The following is a 24317-nucleotide window of genomic DNA, read 5'->3' as shown; positions in this document are numbered from 1 at the left end:
CTTTAGAGGCTGTTTGTTAATTTGGCCCAAACTCGCGGGTTACCTCGGCAGTGTCCCTGGCACGCTGCTGAGCGCCGCCGGCAGGTTTGGGTGGGTTGCGGTGACCTTTTCATACCGCATCAGTGGTCCTGGTTTGCTGAGCTAGCAGTTCCTGCTGCTGCTGGTGGATCCATCACATCACTTCTGAGCTGCCGTGCAATCCCACAAGCTTGTTACAACTCGCCACAGACCAGGCTTCAACGCAGTGTGGTGGGCACGGACACCCCGTGAGCCTTCCGGACAAGGAGCCCTGCCCAAGTTTTATGCCTCCCTGCGCCAACACCAAAAGGAAAAATTCAGTGGTCCTGGCCCCTACGAGGAGCCCAGGGTCCTCCCATTTCGTTTCTAGAACTCGTACCCAAATATCTCTTCTTCAGAGATCCCTGTAGCTCGATCTCATCTCTGCTAGCCACTTCAATAAAAGAATTACATCCTTACGCTCCTCGAGATGAGAAACCAAACTGCAAAAACACTGTAAAATATTTCCTCTCCAATAAACGTAGCAGAGCCCAGACTGAAGCCTGTTCCTCGGTAACGATTACGTTTCAGGGATTCTTGCACACACCACAAAGAAGCAGCAGCTCCCCAGCACAAAGCCAAAAACTCCCCCACCCCAACGGCAAGGCAGCTGGGAAGCCTCGCCGTGCCCTGCCTGCCCAAGGGGGGCACGGCCTGGCAGGGTTTGCTATCCATGCAGCATCAGCACAGACACCCTGGAGCTGCAGCCCAGCGAGGGGAGGAAGGAAAAAGAGGATATTCAGGAAGGACAAAGGCTGTTCACCCTCCAGAAGCCAAATGCACAGGTATTCACCATCTCATACTCACCCCCCACGTAAAAGCTGTGTTGTGCGGAGCTCGGCTCACAGAAGCAGGACTTGTCTGCCATGGGAAGGAGTAAAACAACTCCGTTCCTGCAGGCCCAGACCACAGCAAGGGCAGGCACCATGTCTTCGCAGCTACTCCCCCTTCCTCTTGTTCTAACGAGCCTTGTTTACTCCACGTGCGCGCGCCTCCAGACAAAAACGGCCCTTCAGCTGCCGAACATCTCACTTGTCCTTGCTTCTGCAACCAGCGCTCACATCAATGAGTGTTTAAAACAGTGCAGCATTCAAAAGAAACTCCCCTAGGTGGTCTATGCATACAAATAAGTATATATTTTGCTTTTTTTCATAAAAAGACACCCTGCAGGTCTCAAGCTTCTCTCACTGCAAGCCGTATTCTCGGGCAACAATGCCGGTTTGGTGTAAGCTGATCCGGAGCACCGAGTCCTGCCTTTGTTTTTGGCAGTCCCCTTTCAAGGTGACTAAATTAAAGTGAAAGTCTAATTCCTAGCAGCCCGACAAGGGGGCAAGGCTCTTTTGCAAAATCTAAAAGGCCAAGTAAGATGAAGCAGACCTTCAAGCTACAGAATTAGCTTAAAGAAAAGAAAAAAAAAGGGGAAAAAAGCAACCCATGCTCGAGCATGGCACCAGTGATCCCAGGGCTGGGAGGACTGTGACACCAAACCTCCTGAACCAGACTCCTTCAAAACAAACGTGTTTCGTGGACAAGGTTATGGTAGAGCTTCAGAAGCTGCTTCCAAGCCAGTGCCTGCAAGGAAAGCACTTGGTGAGCCTGGGAACATCAGCGCAACCAGTTCAGATCACGTCAAGCTATACAGCGGGGCAGCCGAAAACATCTGGCTTGCCAGACCCCAGGACTGGAAAACCAGCATGCACGGCACGTAAACAGGCAAATGGAAAATGTATCTATGCTCGTTTTAAGTCTATAAGCCTGAAATTGTTGAGAAAAAATATTTGCTGTCTGCACCTGGGCGAAATTGAGATGGCGGCTGGAAGTGCTCTCAACACGGCGCGAGCTACGGCACCGCTAATGTGCTGATCACTGAAGGATGTGCGACAGTCCTGCGAAAACGTAGCGGTGAACAGCACGTTTCCTAACCCAACACGACTCCAAAGCTTACCTGACGCAACCCTCCCTCTTGCCAAAACACGGCCTGGCCAGCATGGGTGCCCGGGGGAGGTTTCAGCACGCCAGCCCCAGCCCAACGCGCGCGCTGGCCGCACACACGTGGCTGCTCTGCATAAAGCACACCCGCAGGTTTTCCATACAGCAGATCACCTCGAGCAGAAGAGCTCTTCACGCACATCGAGGTATCCTCGACACCGCCCATGGCTCCATCCTCCTGCAGCCCTTACCTGCCTCGAGGAAGCCGGCGAGCGAAGCCACGTGCGCTGCACGGCCGCAGCCCAGCAGCAGGTAGGCGAGGCGATGCAGCCCGGGCATCTGCTGCGGAGCCAAGCTCGCAGCAAGGCGCAGGAGGAGAGCTGGATTTGGGGCAGAGCCCGGATCCAGCGCCCGGCAGAGCCTGGCAAAGCTGGCGAGGCAGCGGCAGGGCCACGGGGAGAGGCGCGCGGAGGTGCGCTGCCTGCTCTGCAGCGAGCTCGCGTTGCAGACTCAAGGCCAGACTGCTGCAAACTAAAATAGCTGCTGCATAAAAGGCACAGCCAGCTCTGCATATTCAAGATCAGAACAGAGATAAATGATGAGATGCTCTGTGCTACGCACAAAAGCCAAAAATCACCAGTGCATTTACAGTTCAATATTCTCCTAATCCCATCTTTATTTCTAGTGCATAAATAAAGCTCATTACAAATGATTTTCTTCAGAAACCTACTAGCAACCCAAAATAATTCATGAATGTGCTGTTTGCATTTATACATCCTTGACACCCACAGCAAACATCAAAACAAGGAATTCAGTCAGTCACATTGGTTGTAATACATAATTTCTCTTTTCTCCGTGGATCCTGTGGCAGCTACACCCCGCGCCCTCCTCCAGCAGCACCTCTCACGCTGCAGGTACACACACACAGAGGGGACTCCCCTCAGCCCGCCTCCTGCACGAGCACAGGCATTGAACGACGTATTTGTGTCAAAATAAATAAATAAAACAAAGGCTGCCTTCCTCGTCCTTGGCCAGATGCAGAGCTCCCTGCGGGCTCGGCTGCAGAGCTGGCAGCACGCTGTGCCTTTTGCCCCCCGGCTGCAGCGCATCGCACGGCTCCGGCGCGTGGCTGCGGGCACCGAGGACGGCCACGGAGGTGATGCCAGCCTGGGGGGGGCTCCCTGCATCTCCCTCCTCGAGCTCTCACGCTGGAAAAAGACGTTCACAACTCAATCTCGGGTCAGAATTTGGTGTTATTGTGATTAGGGGAGCACACACAGCCCCAGGAACACTCCCCGCACGCAGACCAAGCACGGACGAGGGACAGCAGCTCCCACCACGGGCATGGGGCCACCCAGAGGCGTAGCAGGCAGCCCTCCTCCTCGCCCTGCCCCGTGGGCATCTGTGGGACCTGAACCGGCCACCACCTCCCCGGTGGAAAGGGAAGCAGCAGAGCCCACAACTCCCTTCCCACAGGCTCCACGTGCCGCAGGGATCAGACACAAAGAGGAACTCTTTATTACCTGCTCTGCGCTGAATTACACAGACACAGTCCTCCTGATTGCACACACAAGGTAAAATTAAGCATCATCAATTTCCTTCAAAAGAAAACGTGCGTGTCAGCCCTACGCCACCAACCAGGAGGACTTTCCTGTTTAGTTCTTGAATGCCAGTTATTTTATGCAAAATTCAATGTTTGGACTGAGTAGCACGGCAATTTATGATGGGGGGGGGGGGAAGAGAGAATGCTGCATTTAACACATTTGGAAGTACAGCTACTCAAACACAGCTTCAGCAATAAGCAGTCCCTCTGCCCCCAAATTAAAAAAAAAAAGCAACAACATTAAAAAAAATAAAATAAAATAAAAACAAGCCACACAACACAGCAAAAAACCAGCTATAGTGCAAATTTAGGAAACCAAGAATGAAGCTTGGAAATCTGCCACTAATGGAAAGCAACGGATATGGCTTATGAAATAACCCCACCGTTTCTGTGTATGTTCATTATTTCCAGTTTGGCCTCCCTAAATTAATCAGTTTTAATCTTCCCTGCTAAACTGGCACAACGTTGACTTCAGCTTTTTGGTGTCCATTTGTTCTACCACATGACATCACGAGATGCCTGCCAATAACACAGAGATGCCTAAAAGCCTTGAAATTCTTGGCGTGGGGACTCCAGGTTTTCTGAGAACTGTTAATTTACTTTGGCTTAAATCCTAGATTTTGGCTCCGCTTGAAAAAAGTATTTCTCACGCAGTAATTAAACTTGTAGTGGACAACACCAAAGCAATGGGAGACGAGCTCCAAAAAGCGCGGACTGTCTGCTCACGTCTCGCTGAGGTTTCTCTTCGTGCAGCCATGACAAGGCAGCGAAGGAGTTGTGCACCGGGAGTGCAGTTTAAGTTCTAATTAGACAATTAAGGAAGACACGGTGTTTGTTAGACAAAGCTTTATATATTATTATAAAATTAGAGAGAGCTTAGCTGTCAATTAGAAAAACTGCCTAAACTCAGTCCATATAAAATTGCAGACAAGTCGTTAGGCTTCAGAGCAGCAGGGAAATCACCTTTTTCCCTAAGCAGCACATCACCACGTCCTTCTGGTGGGGGAAAACAGGAGCAGCCCCACCTCTGCCCCCCGTGCAGGGATGCTGATGCTGGGGACAGCACGAAGATGGTTCCTCGACTCTCACAAACGTTGGGGATTCAGCCCAGGCCCTCGGCCTGCTCTTTTGCCGGTGCTTAATGGGAATTTGGCAGGATTTCGCTGCGCTGCTTGGGGAGAACAGAAATGGCACAAGACTGCAAGTTCAAATACATTGCAAAATAGTCTGCAAAAATAGCTGGGCCTTGTAAGAAATATACTTCTCCATGGAAACCACCAGACGCTCTGAATTCTGGCAGACTAGAGAAAACGGGTCTGTATTATTAAAGGAAATGTCTGTGTATTGGGGCTTTTATAATTCTAACCTTCAGGAAGAGAGTAGCAATTGTTGGTCTCGGGAACAGGTCACCTGAATTCCTTAAACCCTTCCCTCCATGCCTCATCCAGCGGCGCCGTGGCTCCCAGGGGACAGGACAGGCTGGGGGGTGCACCGTGCAGTTTTCTGCAGTGCTTTTAATTACAGATACAGAATGGAACGAGGAAAAAGAAAAAATATGCCCTGGGGTTTTAGAACACCTGTCCGTACAAATAAGAGCCACCTCCACGCATTTAGGTGTGGAACGAGGGATAGCAACACTCCCGTAATACCTTAAAGAAGATGATGTATATATTCCAACATCTGTGTATGCCAAACCTCTAACAGCCTAACAAATACAAGATAAGCCATTACAATTCTCTCCCTCACCCAAAACAGTTTCCACTTTGGATGCCAGGTGGGGAACTATAGATTAATTAACTCCCAACTGGCATTGATGGGATAATTACACTCGCCTGTCTGTGGCTCTCGCTATTTCCAGCTGAACTGCCACGCCAGAAAGCAAACCTGAACACAGAAGCTCCACTTCTCTGCCATATCCCAACAACGTGCTGACCTGTTACCTATGGAGGCTGGGATACACAATTCAGAAGAAGTTAATAGAATATTTTTAAAGAAATAAAAGTGCTGCAGCCTCAAAACATGAAAGGGATGGGCTACAAAGGAGCACTCATATAGAGAGCAATTATATTTTTGATATCTAATGGTTCTGCCTCAGGAAGCAAGAGCCGGCTAGCATCAAACTATATAAAAGAAAGGATTATGGGCTCACGAAAGAAGAATGCCATTTTGATTTAAAACCCAGCAAAGCATAGTGCAGATTTGTTATTTTAACTCACAGTGCTTAATTCCTGTAACAAGCCAGAATGCCATTAAGGATGAAAAATACATGAAATACTTATGGTACAAGAAATTAAAAGTAACCTCACTTTTCATCAATGACTGTTCACTGAATAGGCCGTTCTTTGCTTCTTGAAACCATCTTGTGCTTTCACAATAAATCTCTGCCACACAATATTTAAAGAGGGAAAAAAAAAAAGCATGAATTCATTTCCGAGTACCTGCTACTCCGCAGCATTTCCCATGACCAGTCTGGGATAACTCCCAGTCAAAGGAGTTCAAGCCCTCCTCATGACTTCCCCACCAGCATCAAAAGCAACTCTTGCATGTGTTTGTGTGATTTCTTCCCCATAAAAGCCTGTTCCTTCCCTCACCTAGGCTCAGCAGAACACCTCCAGCTTCATCCCTCCTGACTCCACCGTGAGCAGATCCCTGTAACAAAGCGCCTTCTCCTCTCCAGACATTTCAGTTGGCCTCACAGCAGCAGAAGAGGACGTTTGCTCCTGCAGAAACCATGTCAGCCCACTCACAGTGCTAATCTGTGACCAGGACGAAGACCCTGGATCCCACCTGAGCTCCCAGCTCTGCAGGAGCCACGATCCCTCGCCTCTCTGGGGCCACGACAAGCAAGCAGCTAAGGGTGGTGGAGCCAGCTGTGCCCACCTAGCTCACCACACAAAACCCAAAAGGTCTGCAGAAAGACCCCCAAGACAATGCAGGAGAAGACACCAAGCAGCTGTAGACTTGCAATGCCCCCCAGGTTACTGAGCTTCAAGTCACGCTGCAGAATTTCTGCTGCTGGCTGTGTTGTCAGTGCCTGCAAGGCCATCAAAGCATTACCAGTGCTGAAGTCTCCTAAATGCTCCCATCCGCATATCCTACCCCATCTAGGAGCGATCCATGGACTCTGCATTACCCGAGATGATTGCTGTGACACTCCAGCCACCACCTGATTACCTCGGGTACCTTCCTGCTGGTCACAGGTGGAGGAACCATGCTCAATCCCTGCAGGAAAACAGCCTCCAACGTAGCAACAGTTTCACCTTGAAATTCTAAAATAATTTTATTATTTAAAACAAATTTGTGAACGCAACAAACTTAGGTCTGAAGGGAAGTTGTAAACTAACTTCCAGTCTCTCCCTTTAGGGCAGCACCATGTATTCTGATGCTATATGTACTATAATCAAGTTTTTAAAATAAATCCGCAGCATTAATCCCCGGTCCTAGCAATCAACAACATGGGCGTGATACTGAGTTTGCACAAAAAGATTTAGTTCTTCCTCAATTCAAGAAATTAAAGGATAATCCCCATCATTCAGAATACTTTTGTAATCTAATATCTCAATTTGCCATTTTACTTTTATAGTAGGTGTTTTAGTATTTTTTAAATGCCTTGTGTCCAAGAGGATTTAGACATTATGCAAAACTGACTGCTGCTCCCTGTTTTAAAGGGGTATCTCCAGTGCGCTTAGTTTAGAAGAAGTAATATGTGATATGATCAGCTAAAACTACAGAAATCCATTCTTTCTGCACTTGTCCATCACAAAGACAAAAACCCACCTCAGTTCAAACAAGCAAACATGCAACTGGGCTACACCTTGCCTGCACCCCGATCGGAGCACCACGCACACGGCATCTACAGCAAAGGTCAAACAAGAAAGGTGGAAACAGGCCAACGCTCAGCACCAGGCTGGGAACTAAATCTGTGCTAAAATCAGACATTTGCTGACTTTTCTTCTGGGTTAAGATAAGGGGACACCAGCAACTGGAAAGCGCATCAAAAAATTTTTAGAAGACTCAACAGCGGTTTCAGATCCTACATCTCTGCCCCAAATCTCCCTGCCAATTTTCTGTGCTTTCACAACCACTTTTCCTTCCCCTCCTTCCTCATAGCTGCATGTGAATGGCCTCCAGGAACAAAAGGAAAAACTGACTTTCCCCTGACAGGGGGGCTGGAACAGCAGGAACACTCACAGTGAAGTAAAGAGGACGCAGCTCCCACCTCCTTAAGAGGCTGTAGACAGCAGTGCTTACAAATAAATATAGAAATCAGGGAAAGTGGGATTTAAAAAGAAAAAAAAGTCTTTTCTTTCTTTTTCAAATCTAAACTAGTCACTCTCTAGATGATCTCCCTCTACCCTTGATCATACTCCTGAGAGGTGAAAGGGGTTTTAATGTCCGAGCAGGTTTGTGCTTGTTCAGATAAGCTGTATCTAAAGGACAGCACTGTGTTCTTCCTCTGTCCTTTCCTCCCATTCCTATATGGTTTTTAATTGTGTTTTAGCTGTGGTTCCTGAGCCACAAGACACAGATTGAAACGTGTGCCCTCCCACTCAGAGGCAGCCCAAAGCCTGGCCTCCCCAAGGTTTTTCAAGCTTTTTAACACAAACAACGCCGATATCAAACCACCAGACTTGAGGCACTCTGCCAAAGTTATCAAAACAGGGACTTCCTTTAAGTTCTCTCTAAAACCAGTGGCTTTGCTCAACCCCTTACAAAACTGCTTATGAAGAGGTCCTGGAGTGCCACCACCACGAGAAGGAGCAAACAGGAGGCAGCCGGCAGGCACACTCCCTGTCCCACAGGCAGGGACATCGTGCCACTGCACCCCATCAGGGAGCATGGCCTGACCGTGCTTCGACCACTTCTTCACCAAGATAAAACACCAGAAGGAGACGGATTCACCGCAGGACTCAGTGAAAATTCCCCTTGGCTTTGTTCACCACGAGAAGCGTGTGCTTCTCTCCACCTCGGCCACCAGCAAAGCTGGGACAGGTCCAACAATAAGGCCAGGCGTTTTCAACACAACATCCCTGGAGCTGCAGCCCTGGCACTGGGGAAGGGGCCAGGGCTGATGGCGCCCACCACAGCCTCAGCAGGGCCTCCTGGTGTCCCCAGGCCCCCAGCGTGTGCTGAGAGTAACGCAGCCTCCAGGCAGCACAAAATGGCGCCTGCCATGACGAGAGGGGCCCCACACACATGGCTCCAGCCGGCCTTCATGCACGCTTCCAGGCTGTCGGGTCAAGTCCATGCTTTTATTAAGACTTGCCTAGGTGAGACTCACAGCCCCAGGGTTAGGATACTAACTTCTGCTGGTTTATTTTAATCATGTGTCCGATAAACAGTTTACTGCACTCCACAAATGAAAGCGCGTTGCACAAGAGCTGACGTGTAAACAGGGCCAAGAGGAAGCACTTCTTTTTTTTTTTTTTGATTAATGTCATTTCTTCACTAACAATCACTCCCAATTGCATCTAAAACCTCACATTTTTGTTATGTAAACTCTAGATAAATAAATACACTGGTAGTGGCTAACACTTGACAAGATTGATAATGCATTTATACGAGACCCTGCGTGTGTCAAAAAACCCAATCACATAATATGCACGCGTTGTTCTTCAGGAAGGATAGCCGACTGTCACACTTCATCTATCCCAACCCACTCCATTCCCCCCAAAATGCCATCTTCATCTGTCCACTCACTCACTCCCCACTAAAATCCCATCTCCTCCAAGCTTAATAAAGAGCAGCACAGAAAAAAACATGAAAAAAAGATTTCGCTGAAAAACTCTGAAGTGGAGTCAATGACAGAACAGAAAATGTGCTGGTGAGAGATGCAATACAAAATGCCACCGACTCTCTGTTACGAAATAATAGCTGTATTTCCTTAAGTGACAGCTCTTGCCAGGGGTCTGTGTGGACATTACTTTCTTTTTTAGAGATGAGTTTTTCAGTAGGGTTTGTAAGAAACTTTAAATTAAATTAGTCAAAGAAATGAAACAGGAGAACACCAAATCATTATCAAAATAAATAAATAATCTATCATAGAATGGTTTGGGTTGGAAGGGACCTTAAAGATCTAATTTTAAGCCCCCTGCCATGGGCAGGGACACCTCCAACCAGCCCAGGTTGCTCAAAGCCCCATCCAGCCTGGCCCTGAACACCTCCAGGGATGGGGAATCCACAGCTTCTCTGGGAAAACAAAAAATCTAACTGAAAATAAAGTCATCCAAGAGCCATTTAGGTAATTCCACTCCCTTTTGCCTTCTTTAGGTTTGTGTATTCCATGTCCTAGATGCAGAGACCAGAGCCTGCTGGAGGAGCCTGCCTATGGCACAAAGATGCTGCCAGTCCTGATGGGCTCCTGGACACACAGCTCAAGCCACGTGCCACCACAGCATGATAGATTTTGATGTGTTTGTGTGTTGTGAGGATGCAGGCCACCCTGCCTCAGCTAATTCAGGCTGGCAGCTGCAGAACAGAGCGTGAACTGCTTTATCTGGCTCCTTTAAGCATGCTCGCATAAAACAGGAAAAACACTACTCAAGACTACCTTTTGAGAAAAAAAGCCTGATTTTGTTTTTCCTGAAAATATGAAAAGCATATAAGGGATTTTTACCCTCTTTTAGTGTTTACGAAGGCCTTTCAGAAGGAAGAAAACAACTGGCTGTCCAGGAAAGCAGAAATTTTATACAAAAAGGATGTCAAAACCCCTGACTAGTTAAAAATCTTGCTAATTCTCCAAATCACAGTAACCTGAGATGCTGGGTGAAACCACAGCAGGTACATCACTTTCAGGCAGAAACACAGATCTCATCTTGATGTCTCTTGAACAATCAGATAAAGGAGATGGCAGAAGAGGAAAGAAAATTAAATGGTTTAAACTGATGGAGTATGTTTCTGAACAGCTATAAATTAATATAAAGAAAATCCTTAAAGATAGAATTTGAAGAGGAAAAGAAGCGTTTTGACCTTCACTATTTATTTATTTGGTACCACGTACTTTTATACTGTTGTGCAAAGCAAACCGTCTCCCCTCTGGGGTAATCAGGGTTTTTCTCTGCCCCTGAGTCCTGACAAGTCAGCAGGAGTCGGAAACCTGACCTTCAGCAAACCCTTCCCATACACTGGTCCTCTGCCATTCGGGAGCTTCACGAGGGAAAGCCCCGACAGCTTGCACAGGCAGAATTTGCTCACGTACAAAGTGGGAGGTGGAACAGCTGTGGAAGACGGGTTTGTGGCTACCTGAGCGGCACAAGTCAAAAGCAGAGTAAAATGTTTGCTTTCCCAACCTCACCGGTAATGAGACCTTTGTAGTACTGAAGCAGAAAAAGTGAAGCAGACCTACAGGGAGGGAGGAGTCCATGGGAAGGCCGCCCTCCAGCCAGCCTAACAGCAAGCTCAGGAGCCCCAGAAACGACTCTCAGAAGGCTAGGAGGGGAGTGAGGAGATCGCTTTGCACCATTTTGTGTTTAAAGACACCTCCAAATGCCTGATTATCCCATGGCCATTTCCGTGAACTCTTCACCTTTGCTATAAAGCGTAGTCCTGAGCAAAACAAACAAACGAAAAAAAAACACACAGAAGCAGCAATTAAACTTCCTTATGGTTCCGGCTCCAATTCATAAATCAGAACTCATCCAGGCCAGGGGAACGAAACTTTACTGCAGCTAACAAGGTGCAAAACAAGCAGCTTCTCCGTTTATTGTGTTCTACCAACACAGAGTTCAGGTTTTAGCTGTTTTTATTTCTAGGAGTTCCCAAGAGGGCAGGAGATAATTGAAACACAGCCTACTTATCCACACAGTTCTCGCACAACCTTAAGTTTTAGCATTTAAGCATTTCACACAAACTTACTCCCCCCTTTCAAGCACCTCTGTAGTCTCAAATAGTGGAAAAAATACCAGGCAAGAAATACAAATATCTACAAAAATATGAGTGCCAGGGCACTGTAGGTACCTCTACCAGCTAGGGCCAGGCTGTCCATGCCTATACTCACCCTGACCTGCTGGCTTGACGTGGGATGAGCCTCACTGCTAAACACATGCCTGGGGATATAGAGCCTGGGCTGAACGGTGTCACTGTCACCTTGCTGGGAATATGGGGCAGGGCCCTCACCAGTGGGGACACTGCCTGGCCATGGTGCCCAGCTCACCCTGCTGCTGCTCCCCGACACACAGCCACGGACAAACCACCTTTTTGGCTTTTACACTGCAGAAAGCCTGAGAACTCATTTAAAGGCGATATCCCAGAGTTGCATTTTTGTGCTGTTTACAGGTCCGTTTCTACAGGCCCATCGCGTACGACCGTATCACAGCTCAAAGCCTGGCGTGCCACATGTTTGAAAGGCGTACCAGAATAGGCACGCGGCTTCGTAATCTCCTGATGCAAACAAAACAAACACCACTCGCTGCTTCGTGCTCAGGGGAAGCTCACCAGACCCATTTTGCTCCAGTCAGCGATGCCCGGCCGCCTCTCTCCGCGACGCGCTGCTCTCTGACCCTAACACCACGCCGAGCCCAGGTTGCTCCATTGCAGGGTCTGCTTCGGCATCCTGAGCTCCATTTTACAATCTGCAAAGCTAAGACAAAGCTAACCTGACCAAAATTCATCCGCGCGGAGTCAAGGAGAGGAAGCACAGCAGGCCAGAGCTTCGCCTCATCATTTCATGCCTTGAACTAGGCCCTTCGATGCCCAAAACAAGGCACAGTTCGTTAAAACGGGCAAAATGACAGTAGCTCAGACCATTTTGTAGCCAATTTTTAATGGGTTTTAAAACCCTTGATGTCAAAGCAAGTATTTACCTAAAACTACATGCTTTTTTCACTCCCCCAACTTTTTTTTTTTTTTTAATGTATTTAAGTCAGGAATATTAATCAGCATTCTGTCCACTGCACGGGAGGGTGGGGAGGTGTTCAGCTCCCAAGGTATAATCAAGCGCTCAGATAGGCTTAGCAGTTTTAAAGCGAGACATCTGTAATAAAAGCAATCACAGTCAACAAACTGCTAAGAAGAGCAGTAATGGGATTATCTGTCAACACAAACAAAAGGATAAATACAAGCAAAACCATCAGTCCCTGGAACCTAATTCTTGGGTGCTTAATCTGAGACTACGGCAGGGAGAACCTGCGGATGTAGGGAAAAGTTATTGATTGTCAAATCCTTGCTTTAAACAAAGTATTTGTTTATGGTCTAGTCTGACTGCCGGGTGACGTATGTGGCAGCAGGTGATTTCACGACAGATGCCAAAGGGAGGGCGCCATCCCCACGCAGTGCCAGCAGCACCCTGCCCGCGCCCGCAGGGACACCTCTCTGCCTCTGTGGCAGCAGGAAAAGCCCCCAGCTCACAATGCAGCTGGAGCCAAACACGCAGTTGCATTCAAATCCCCCTTTAATTCTGCCAGCTTTCCTTGCGTGAGCAAGGCCAAAGCCAAAACCCGCTCCTAAGGGGCTCTGATGCCTGTCCATGCCTCGTGTAATGGAAGAACTGGATGTCCCTACCCCAGTTCTGTCCCAGCATACCAGAAACCCCAGGGTAGCACATGGAGGATCCCCCAGCTCCTACATAAGGACCTGGGCCCCCGTTCTCCCCTTCGCCTGCAGCCCACCACAGTCCCTCCCCGCAGGATGCCAGCAGCCGTGGGCTCCCCATGCGGCACAGGCGGCTCCGCGCCCGTTTCCCCACGCAAAGGAGCGTCGGCACATGCCCGAGGTTTTCTGCAAACGGCACAGCTATCCACCTAATGCTTACTTAATGGAAGTGTTTTCAGAAAAACACTACAAGAATTTTCAAATAGAAACAATTAGCATTCACGGTAATTTGCATCTACTTTTCCCCATTTCTAAAGCAGCGCGCTCTGCTTTAATATTAACCCCTGCTTGTTCATCAAAGCCCAGTGCAGGGGAGTTAGCCACACAACTCCCATTAGAGACCACAGGAGCAATTAAATTCAATGGTGAAAAGATTACACTGTGAGGCAGGGAACTTGGGGGTAGTATCCTTTGTTTTTACGTGTCCCGCGTACCCGCAAAATGAGCGGCTTTCATCACGCCGCAGCTATTTTTGCCAGCGCTCTTTATTTTCTAATCCATTCTCCTATGCATCCACAAATCTCAGCAAGGGACCATTACTCGGGGTTGTAAGTAAAGCACTCACCGCATCACTCCCCCTCACCCGAGGTGCTCTGAACGCCGTGCTACAGGCTGGGAGCAGAGGAGCCGAGCTGCTCCGGAGGCTGAGAGCAGCCCGGTGCCCCTGGGCTGGGGAGGGAAAGGTTTTGCTAAGCCTGAAACATTGAGGTACACGTGTTCTCAAGGCCAGCTCTCTTCCAAATGCTTACAGCTGAGAAACCACGCTGAATACCTTTAGCTGGAGAGTCTGGGGTTTCCAAAACTGTGAGACTGCCTTGGGGATGCTGTGGGACAGAGGACCGTGAGCACCTCGCTGTGCGCAGGGTCCCTCCGGAGAAACACCACACCACGTAGTTGTGATGTGGCTCGTGGTCCAAGCCCGTCGGCCCCGGGGTAGGCAGCGTTTGTTGTGCCTACAGCCTGGAGAAAAAGGTGAGTGGATGAGGAGAGGAAGCAGAGCGCAATTCCCACGGAACACGGCTGTGTTTGCAGAGGTGCCCAGGAGAGTTACAGCTCAATCAACACGAGATGAGCATACTCTATGAGGCAGAGAAGAAAGGGAACGGCTTCTTATTAAAACACAGCATCTTTTTGCTGTCTAGCACCGAGCTCCACAAGATAGGGCTTTTTTTTTTCCTCGCTTTTCCAAAACCCTAAAGAATTCCGTGGAAAAAAAAAAAGTCCAAGTTTAAAGGCTCCACATCTGACAGCAGCGAGGCAGAGACCAGTGGCGTAACGCAGTGCCGTCCCCTGTGTACGCGCACCGCTGCTCAGTCTTTAAGAGATCACACACTGCTTTTCCTGCAGGACCCCTGCCTCCTTCGGCTGCCTGGTTTGATGGCAAGCAGCAAGGGACGCAAAACAAACGGGAAAAGCCTTGTCAGGCTCTGTCTGATCTGGCACCAAGTTCCAGCGGCAGCGCCGGCAGGGCAGATCGCAACCGGCGCTCGTGCGACTGAACCGCCTGAGTTTTGTCAACAAGATGGCTGGTGTGCAGCGAGAGGCAGGAAGACGAGGAGGACCAGGATCCTTCCCAGCGCCTTCTGGATTCCTCCCGAGGAGCTCAGCGCCCGGGTGGGACCGCCGAGCCATTTCCCCAACGCTATCCAGGCGGAACCGAACAAAAGCATGCCGAGGCACGCTACCCGGCTGAAGGATTTCTGAGAGATTCTCTTCGCAAGGCGTGTTGCGTTGATGTGGATGTTGAAGGGCTTTTTGGGAAGGAAGGCTTTTGGTTTTTAAGGCTGGAGGAGCCCAGCTAGCACGACACGGCTGTGTCAGCATCTGCTGAGTGGGGCAAACGCAACAGGTCCGAGCGGGCGATGAACGCCTTGCAAGGCTGTGGCCGGCAGGCTGAACGCCCCCCTGTGCTTTCTGCTCCCTGAGATGGTTTCAGAGGCTGCAGGCACGCAGCAGCTCCAGCGAGCTCAAACGAAGCAAGCGTGCAGAAGGGGAAGGCTGTGTGTGTGTGATCACCCCCTGAGCAGCTCGCCACGGGAGCTGGACGCACAGCCACGCGTGTGCTCCTGCTGCGGAGGAGCCTGCCGAGCACGAGCACGCCTGGCGTATTTTGACTCCTTCCTCCACGCAGAACTAAGCATGTCTACAGAGAAACCTCAGAAAGAGGTGAAAATAAATATCACACTTGGCTCTGCTTGGTGTAAGTCGCATCCTGTACAGCTACTACAGCACCGGAGTGATGAGGATGCTCACTGCGTCTCTGCTTTCCACAGACACAAAGCTCAGAATAAAGTTACCCTCTGAAAGCCGCACCGCTCGCTCCTTTTTTTTTTTTTCCTGTGAGCTCAATTAAAGATCTTCTCAACCTGCCTCCATACAAAATTCAGTAGCCTGTAGGACTTTGAAATGCATTATAACCTGGCGTGGAACAGCCACTGGATCATTAATACTCGACTTCAATCTAAATGTTTAAAAGCTATGCAAGCATTTCAAATGCAGTCTGCCTCTGCCCCTTTGGATCACGCACTGCACAGCGCCGTGTCCCTGAGGCATGGAGCTGCCCCCAGCACACATGGCACCAGCCGGGACAGGGCAAAGGGACACTGCTGAACCCACCCAGAGGACTGCCAGGGCCAGGGTGGGCTCCAGCAGGACATTCAGAAGGGCAGGGGATTTGTAAGAAGAGAAAACCATTGCTGCCCATGTTGGAAATTAGCTTCCACCCTTACAAGTGCCCTTCTCTGCTGGGCTCAATGCTGGTGGCACTCCTCGCACGAGGAGCTAGCATGGTCCCACAGGACATAAAGGCAGCAGAGAGCCTGCTCTTACCTGCAGATACAACACGGGTCATCCCCAGCTTGCCTCTCGCCCTCCAGCTCCCTACACACGCACGCTGAAAGCTGTTGCCAAACTCATCGCAGACCTCACGCACCCAGAGCCATTTTCCCAACTCCAAAGTTTTCCGGACAGGAGAACCCCACGCAGCTGGAGCACTTTGAAAGGTGTTTTTCAAACAACAGCTTATCCTCAGGACATTCCTTTAATTAACTCACAAATCGTTGTCCCTGGTTGGGGAACCCAACCCAGGCAGCGGGACTGGTCCAGCACCACGAAAACTGAGCAGAACAGAGAAAAGAATCCCAGCTGGGTGTCTTACACAGGTGGGAGCACCTGAAGACCAGGAACCTCCAGAGCAGCCTCACATGCAAAAAGCAGTTTAGAGTCCTCGTCAAAATAGCTTGGAGTCTGAGCAAGGAGAAGAGGCGGTGAGCTAACCCTGAGAGCCCCTCCGGCAAGCTGGCCACAAGTAGGCAGGGCACATTTTATCAAGGGGTGCAAGCTGCTCGATCAGAAAAGATCGTATTGGAGATGTGCACCCTGCTGAACGTAACCCAGGCCTTCCGACAAAATCTCAGCCCCACCAGAAATCAAGCCCTGATCTCCAAGGTCATGTATTTTCTGCCCCGAGCCGATGCCCAACACGGGGAGATCTCCTGGAGGTCGTTTCTCCGAGCTCACAAGCACGCTTCGCCCTCCCTGTGAGGGGAAGGAAGCCAACCCCACGTTCAGCCTGAATCCCAAAACACCGCTTTCCTCCTACAAACCCGTGCGGATGGTGAATTCCCGGGGCCAGGTCTGTCCCAGCTGCACCGGCGCCACGCTGACGGTTGAGACGAGGACACCGCCAGAGCCTGCACGGCTGCGGCGTGCAGCCTGCTATTTGGAAAGCTGTCCGCCCCCTGAGAACAGGCTGTGGGCTGGATTAACTGTGCAAACGACGAATTCGGGACTCGGCTCTGCCTTCACAAAGGTCTCGGCAAGGTAAGCGGAGGCCCCGAAGCGTTTGGGGTTTACCTGTTTGGGGGCGGGAGGTGGGACGGTGCTGGCTGCTGATGCGGGAGGGCAGCGGTCTCGTTTCCAGGATCCCGACCAGAAGCGCCGCAGCAGCCAAGATCTGTGCTAATTTCGTAAGTACCGACTGGAAGAAAACAACAGGGCGGCTTGTAAAGGTCAAAGCCTGCTCGATCGGACATTTTGCACGGGTGGAAGCGAGCTCTGTGACACCGCCACCAACAGAAGAGTGCCAGCGACGTGCACCAGCAGGAGCAGGATTTCAGCACCCCAGGTGAAAAGGAAAAATGCGACTCTGCGACCTGCATGGTTTAGGGAACGTGTTCTCTAAAGCAACTTCTATATTTGCACAAGTCACTTCTTTTTAAATACCCATTGTTTCGAGAAATCACCTGAAAACATATTCTAGATTTCCAATATTGTACCTGCAACAATGGCAAATGAAGGCTTTGGCAAGAATATGCGCCCCAAACATCGCCTCTGAGATTGGTTGAAGTCCTTTACTCCAGTAACGCTGTCATGCTGAGAAAATGATCTTTTGTCTATTACTGGTACGTAGCTATTAAGCATTTTAGCGTGGAAGTGCAACATTTTTCTTTAGTCTGTAGCTCAGCTTAGGCAGAAATACAGTGCGAGGAGGGAAAAAAAAATAAAAATCAGCGTTTAAGCTTGGATAGGAAGTTCAAGAAAAAAATAAATACAATCAGCAATGAAACAGTGTTTGCACCGCTGAAAGAGAGGGAATTAAAAAGGGTTTAAGCAGGAGCACAAACGGCCACCCCACTCCAAAACCAACAAGGATGCCGCCTCTACAGCACATACCTCGGGTCGCTCGCTGGATCCAAGTGCACGTGGTACACAAGAAACAAGAACTTGCCCCAGCAATCCCCACACCTGGGGATGCTGCTGAAGTCGTAAGGACCAAAGTATGGACTTCTTGATTTGCAAACTGTCCTCGTCAAGCAGAACTCTGTGCTTGTTTTTCTTTAAAAAAATAATTAAAGACCAAAACTCGAAGAATCTGAATGAAGACGGTTCAAGTGGACACCCAGCCACAGCAATGCTCAGCAGGCAGAACAGGGGAGGGAAAAAGGAAAGAAGGAGGAGCCAGAGACGTCCTTCCCTTTACTATTCTGAGGTGTAAAGACTTCTCCATCACGACAGATTTTTTTAAGAAGCTATCACACATTCATAACACTAATTGATTTTCATAGAGAAGAGAGCAGATGAGGTCTCTTTGGGAACTGCCTGCTACGTTTCTGCTTGAAAGGAGATCACTGCTGGTGTGCCTCGGCTCCTTCATAAAAAATTTAATTAACAATATCTCCAAGAAGGAAACCACAGTTAGGTCTCCAGCTATCGTGTGACGACCAGCGCTCCGGCGCACCGTGGCAAATTAAGCCTGAGCAAACGATACCTGTCGCACGTCGAGCAGGCGGCACGGTCTCGTCTGGGCTGATTCTTGGAGAGGAGCAGGGCTGCGATGGGACGCAGGGATGCCATGGGATGCAGGGATGCGATGGGATGCAGGGATGGGCACGAAGGGACCGTGGGACACCTGCATGCAGGCTCTGCTCCTAGCTGCCCCTTGCCACAGCTGCACATTTATCTGGTGGCGATGTCAGAAGGCAAGAGCCTAGCAAGCCATGATTCCAGTTGATGATCTTCACAGGAATCGCACTTTAGGAAAAGCAGAAGCTGCGTGCATGAGCCCTGTGCTCGGGGATGCAGGGCATGGCTCCAGGCATCCGCGGGAGCAGCAAGGCGCCGCGTGCTGGTCCAGGAGCCCCGCGAGGAGAGGAGAGAGGGGATTGCTCTTCCCCGCATCGCAGCATCCACCCTTACGGCCTCCCCCTTGAGGAGTGCTCCTCCCTCGGGCAAGCTGGAAGCAGCTGGGGAGAGCTGAAAGCAGAAGTGGTCCGAGGCCCCGAACAGATCTCCAAAGTCACCCGGCTACCATCCATGCTCTGTTCACAGCGCCAGTTCTGGAACCCTTTAAAGCCCTTTGCCATTGCAGACACGATACCAATATGCTTGATTTACTGCCTGTAACGTCAAAATTGAGGCTGTTCATCACCACCATCATCCAGTGGAAATGAGGCGAGTGCCGGGGATCATCGGCGGACCCCGGCGAGCAGCAGGAGCCCCCGCCACGTGGAGGTGACACCACAAGTGCAGAACAAGCTTCCAAAAAGCCCTGCGTCCTGCAGCCTCAGGGGCACGAGCAAGGCGCTCAGGAACGTTTTGTTACTTCACGCAGCAATGTCAATGTATTTTTTTTTTAATTATTTTTTTGTTTGTTTGTTTAGCAATGTTGAGGCTGGAGCCCGAGATGACGCTCTCCAGCCTCGGTGCTGAATCGAGCTGTAACAACTGCTTTGATTCACCTCGGAGGAAGCTGCATTTCACTCCTGGGTAAATTTATCCTTAAGAATGAGCTGCAGACTCCAGCTATGTTCAAGCTCTTCTGAAAGGAAGGCCGGGGGAGGGAAAGAACATTACAAATCTACTAACCATCTACCTATCTCATCTCCGAGACAGCTGGCAGCATTAGCTTTTTCTTCAGTAGTTGAAAAAAAAAAAAAAAAAAAAAGGGAAAAAAGAAAAAAGCTCTAATGGGATGCAAGCAGAACTATCATTATATGTTAACATAAACACCACGGCTCTATGCGAAAAGCCCTGTCAAACCAGCAGCCTGGATGAGCCGAGCTACTGAGGCTCTGCCGTCACCAGCAAAGGGACAATGCCACCACCAGCGAGTGCCACCACTGTCCCACTGCTGGCAGGAGACCGGACTGATGTGCACCAGAGCCGTATTTTTGGATCGAGGAACCTGTCACAGGCTCAGATGTGAAAAAATCCCCCAGGTCCCCACGTTTCGGGAATAGGAACGTGCTGTCTGGGAACAGCAAGCGCTTACCCACCTTTGCAGAAATGAACAGAACGAAGAAAAGATGACAAAAAGTCATTCCGGATTTGAAAGTTAGATCAAGGTGATTTGGGCAGGAAGGTCAGAAACAAACCAAAACTGGTCTGTGAGCCCTGTGACAGACACCCCGTCAGTGCCATACCCAGCCACATTCATTGCTGTTTCCACAGGAACCCAAACTCGCTGTCCCGGTGCTGCAGGTCCGTTCAGCCTGCGTACAGCACTGGGAAACCAACCCCCTGCACCTATTTTGGCATCTCTTTACGCTGCTTTCCAAAGCAAACAACTGTTAATAACACACAGGTTTTATGGCTTGTACAAAAACCAAATGAGATTTTGCCTTGCGGATGCTGACCACTGATCCCTTGTGTGTCTGCAGGTTGGGGGGCACCAAGAAGCGACTTCATCCAAATAAACCAAACACCACAAACCAGAACATGTCTACTGACTATTTTCAAGGTACAGGAACATTTTTAAAAATATATATCATGCAGATTGCATGCCAGCTTATGTGCAACAGGCTTTAATTTCACTATGTTCATGTAATCGACAGTGTCTTGGTGATTTTTTTTTTTTTTTAAACAAACGCAAACTTGAATTTCCTGTATTTTAGTCCTTAAAAAATTGAGTTCTGCCTAACAAGCAGCTGTAGCAACTATTTCTCTGTCTTTATTTATTAAGCAGAGCTGTCCACTGGTAACTAAGATATGCAGATCCAACGTAAAATATTTATGCTTGGTGCAATACATCCAAGAATAAAAATCAGCAACGGGCTGGGAAACCTTACTTTGGGAGGTACAGCAATGGCAGAGGTTAGCAAGGAAAATACTGCTCCGACAGGTAGCACTAATGAGGAAGGGCTAAAAAAATCCCCCACTGCATGCAGAAAGGTCAGAGTCTGGCCTGCAAATAATCCGGAGTTTGAGGGGTTTGTCATTTAAACCGCATGCAAAAGCTTAGCGAAGATAAAATCATGTCATCCCCAAAAGGCCACCTGGCCAAGATTTAGAGGTGGTAGAAAGTATTTTCCCTCTGTCTCGCTCGGAGAAAAGAAAGAAAATAAACAATACAAACCACGAAACAAACAAATAACAAAAACCCCACAACCACACACGCAAAACAAACCAGGGAAAAAAAATAATCAAAAAACCAACCACAACACTGCTGGGGGGAAGAACCATATGTTTTCCTGCAATGCTAAGGGATGGAAATCCGTCGATTAAAGAGTTAAGAGACGCTCTAAAAGTAACTCACCCTGATATGCTGAGAATTTGCCGGGATCTCACCGAGAAAGGGTGCTTCTTGCACACCATATGTTCTGCAAACGCTTGTAACAACACAGAGGGGAGCCGGGGATGGAAATCCACCTTGGCTGCTGAGTTTCCCTGCTTCCTCCAAAACAAGAGCGGCCAGCGGACAAAAACGGTGCCGGGAGGCTTCAAGACCCCGCAAAGCCCCCCGAGGAGGGCAGCATGGGCCGAGGTGGAAGCAGCAGGAGGGAGAGGACCTCAGCAGGAAGGGCTGGGGTGCTCCCACCCAACCCACCTGCCCCAGCTCCTGGGTCCTCCCAAAGGTCCTTGGTCATCTAAGAGCTGCCCTGAAGATACTGCCGGGCTCTCTTCATTCGGTTGGGTTGGGTTGCGTTGAGTTGTCTTCTCTCCCCCTTGCAACCAACCTCAGATGAGATGCTGACGAAGACACGGCGGATGGACTTCTACTACAGCAACAAGTCAAGGCAAATCTAGAAATGCCTGCGGGTGCTGGCGTAAAATGCCCGACCACCCCAGGCATCTCGCCCCCCACTAATACCAGCAAACACCTAACTCCAGCCAGGTGTCAGCACAGCACAGAGACATCTCCAACACCACTAAGCTCCACGAAACGGCCTGTTCCAGACCAGCCAAGTGGATTTTGGGGTATGCAACATGCGTAACACTACTTCTTGTCCCCTGTGCTTTTTTGCAAGCGAGACCTCCCTCGCCACTGAGCTCATAAATGCACTGACCAAGACAGCTGGAGCACCAGAAGAGAAGGGAAGCACTGACCAGGATCAGCACGTACCGCATCCCGCGGCCGAGTCCTCCTGAACCTCTCCTCAAGTCGCTGCATCAGGAGTTCATTATCGATGAAAACCACACAGTGAACACAATCATTTAATTTTATTGTTTATGCTGCATGACAGTATCTGGATGGGATTGTAAACCTAAAAGGCAAATTGCCTTCTTAAAATCTGTTAGAATTTAAGGGACTTAGAAGTTCATTTACATACCTTGTCTGTCCCAGTTTCCCCGTAAGATTTTAGAAATAATACTTTTTCCAATATAAAACCTTTGTTCTCTGCTGCAGCTATGTGGAAAAAAAAATCTATACAAAATAGGAAAAACTCTCTGAATGTATTTATACAGATATCTTCGCAAAAATAGCCTGGAAAAATACAGGAACTCTGATGATCTTTTCTCAGTATTGCTTATTTTAAATGCTACTCGCAACACCGGGAGGTAAAAAAGCGTTCTTACAAACAACAAATTTTGAAGGTGATGACATTCCTTTGCAAACACGAGCTGCTGCCAACAACTAGCCACATATTTTTTTCTTCCTCTTCACCATACCTACATTTTTAAGGAGCACTCCTTTTAATTAGAGCCAGAACTCATGAAATGGGAGGCCACGGGACTGCATCCTAAAAACCACATGCGCAGTAGATAAATGCTGCCTTTCTTGCTGACCAGAAAGCCGATCCTTTTGCTGTCTAAAAACCAAACAAACACCTGACCCCACAAAGCCCAAACCAAATCCTTCTGCCTGTTCTCCCTCAGCATCCAGAAAGCAAGGTGGGCAGGAGGGGAGCACGATGAACTCCGGTCTCCTGCAGTACGGCTCAGCCAGAGCAACTGGATGCCCACGCTGAAATCATTAGCTGCAATTAGTTACCACTGGCATTTAAAACATTTTTAGTTAACTTGAGATGCAAAGACTCTGCAATGCATTTCTCACAGAGGTATACAAAAATATGGAAAACGTGAAAGCAAACATCCACTTGAATGTCAAAATGTTCGTTCCAGGATGCTCAAAGTGCTTTTCATGCTAAGTTATCACCTACAAACACAGGCAATATGACATTGGAGAGGTGAAACAGCTTGGGGGTAGGAAGAGGCTGGTTACTTAAAACTGGGCTCGTCTTTCCTTCCCAAATTTGATACTTTACATTTTTCGAGCTAACGTATCCTTTGAGATGAGCCTCTGAAGCTAACGTCTCACTCTGCCATACATTCAGTACAAAATGAATTAAGAGATTAGTGCATGTGCTGAAGGTCATATAAATATCTAAAAGACTGGAAACAATTTTATATTGGAAAAAAAAAAAAGAAAGATTAAACCTAAAAGAACATGAGCATGCCACTGGAATGTTGCTGCCAAAGAGTGACCCAGCCCCACCACCCAAGAGCTACGTTAGTTTAGGATTGAATTTAGGATCCTGTGCCCTGCCAAATACCCATCACAACCTCAACATCATCATCAAGAACCGCAGAGCAGCACGACAAGAGGGTTCCTTTGAACTCTCAGCCACAAACCGCCCGTGTGTGCCCAAGCACAGAGCACCAGGGATGGGAAGTTTGGAAGCCGGAGTGCTGCAGAGCAAACCCAGCCGGTCCCAGGCGGAGTGCGAAGCAATCCCCTCGGAGGCGAGGGAGGGCAGCCTGCAAACGTCCCCCCCAGCGCCGCCCCGTGCGTGGTGGAGACAAAGCTGGTGGCCACTGAATGCCAGCACGCAGACCGTTACGGCGAGATAATGCATGCACACAGCATGCACTCCGCACTCGAACTGTTTATCAGATTGTAACAGCACTGCGGCATCCAGGAGCGTGGATGTGCTGTTTTGTTCACATTTTAATGTGCCATCTTGCAGTAGATGCTTGCACAGCAGAGTAAATACAGTCTCTATATATACCCTGTGTGGGCGTCAGGGGTTATTTCTGACTGTCTTCATTACACTTCATTGCCAATTTAAATGCAAAAAAAAATAAAAACCTCAACAATTCTCAGAGTGATTTCAGGCCGTTTTTTTTTAATCATTTCCAGGACCTTTTCATTATGCAATTTCAAATTCTTATTGAAAGCTCTTCCTCTTACAAAGTTATCCTTGATGCAAGTCAAGCAAACCAGACGCGCTAAACCTTCTCCCCCTTCCTCCTTTGTTAATAAACACACATGAATAACATTCGCGATGTTTAGCCTCAAGAACAGTTTAATAATAATGCCGCATCTTGCTTTATATGGAGGGAGCTACAAAAGGAAACTCAGAGGCTTAATAGGTACAAATACTGCGCTTCGGTTGCAATAAATAAATAGTGCTGAACT

The 24317-nt window shown here is 48.9% G+C and overlaps 1 protein-coding gene across 5 annotated transcripts in view; it reads right to left on the bottom strand.

Moving 5' to 3' along the window:
• NEXMIF (neurite extension and migration factor) overlaps positions 1-24317 on the bottom strand; it is a 133072-nt gene that overhangs the window by 92384 nt on the left and 16371 nt on the right. The window lies entirely within an intron of this gene.

Source organism: Anas platyrhynchos, chromosome 10 (genome assembly GCF_047663525.1).
Source record: "Anas platyrhynchos isolate ZD024472 breed Pekin duck chromosome 10, IASCAAS_PekinDuck_T2T, whole genome shotgun sequence".
In the NCBI taxonomy this organism is placed as follows: Eukaryota; Metazoa; Chordata; class Aves; order Anseriformes; family Anatidae; genus Anas; species Anas platyrhynchos.
This window is presented reverse-complemented; position numbering and strand designations above follow the sequence as displayed.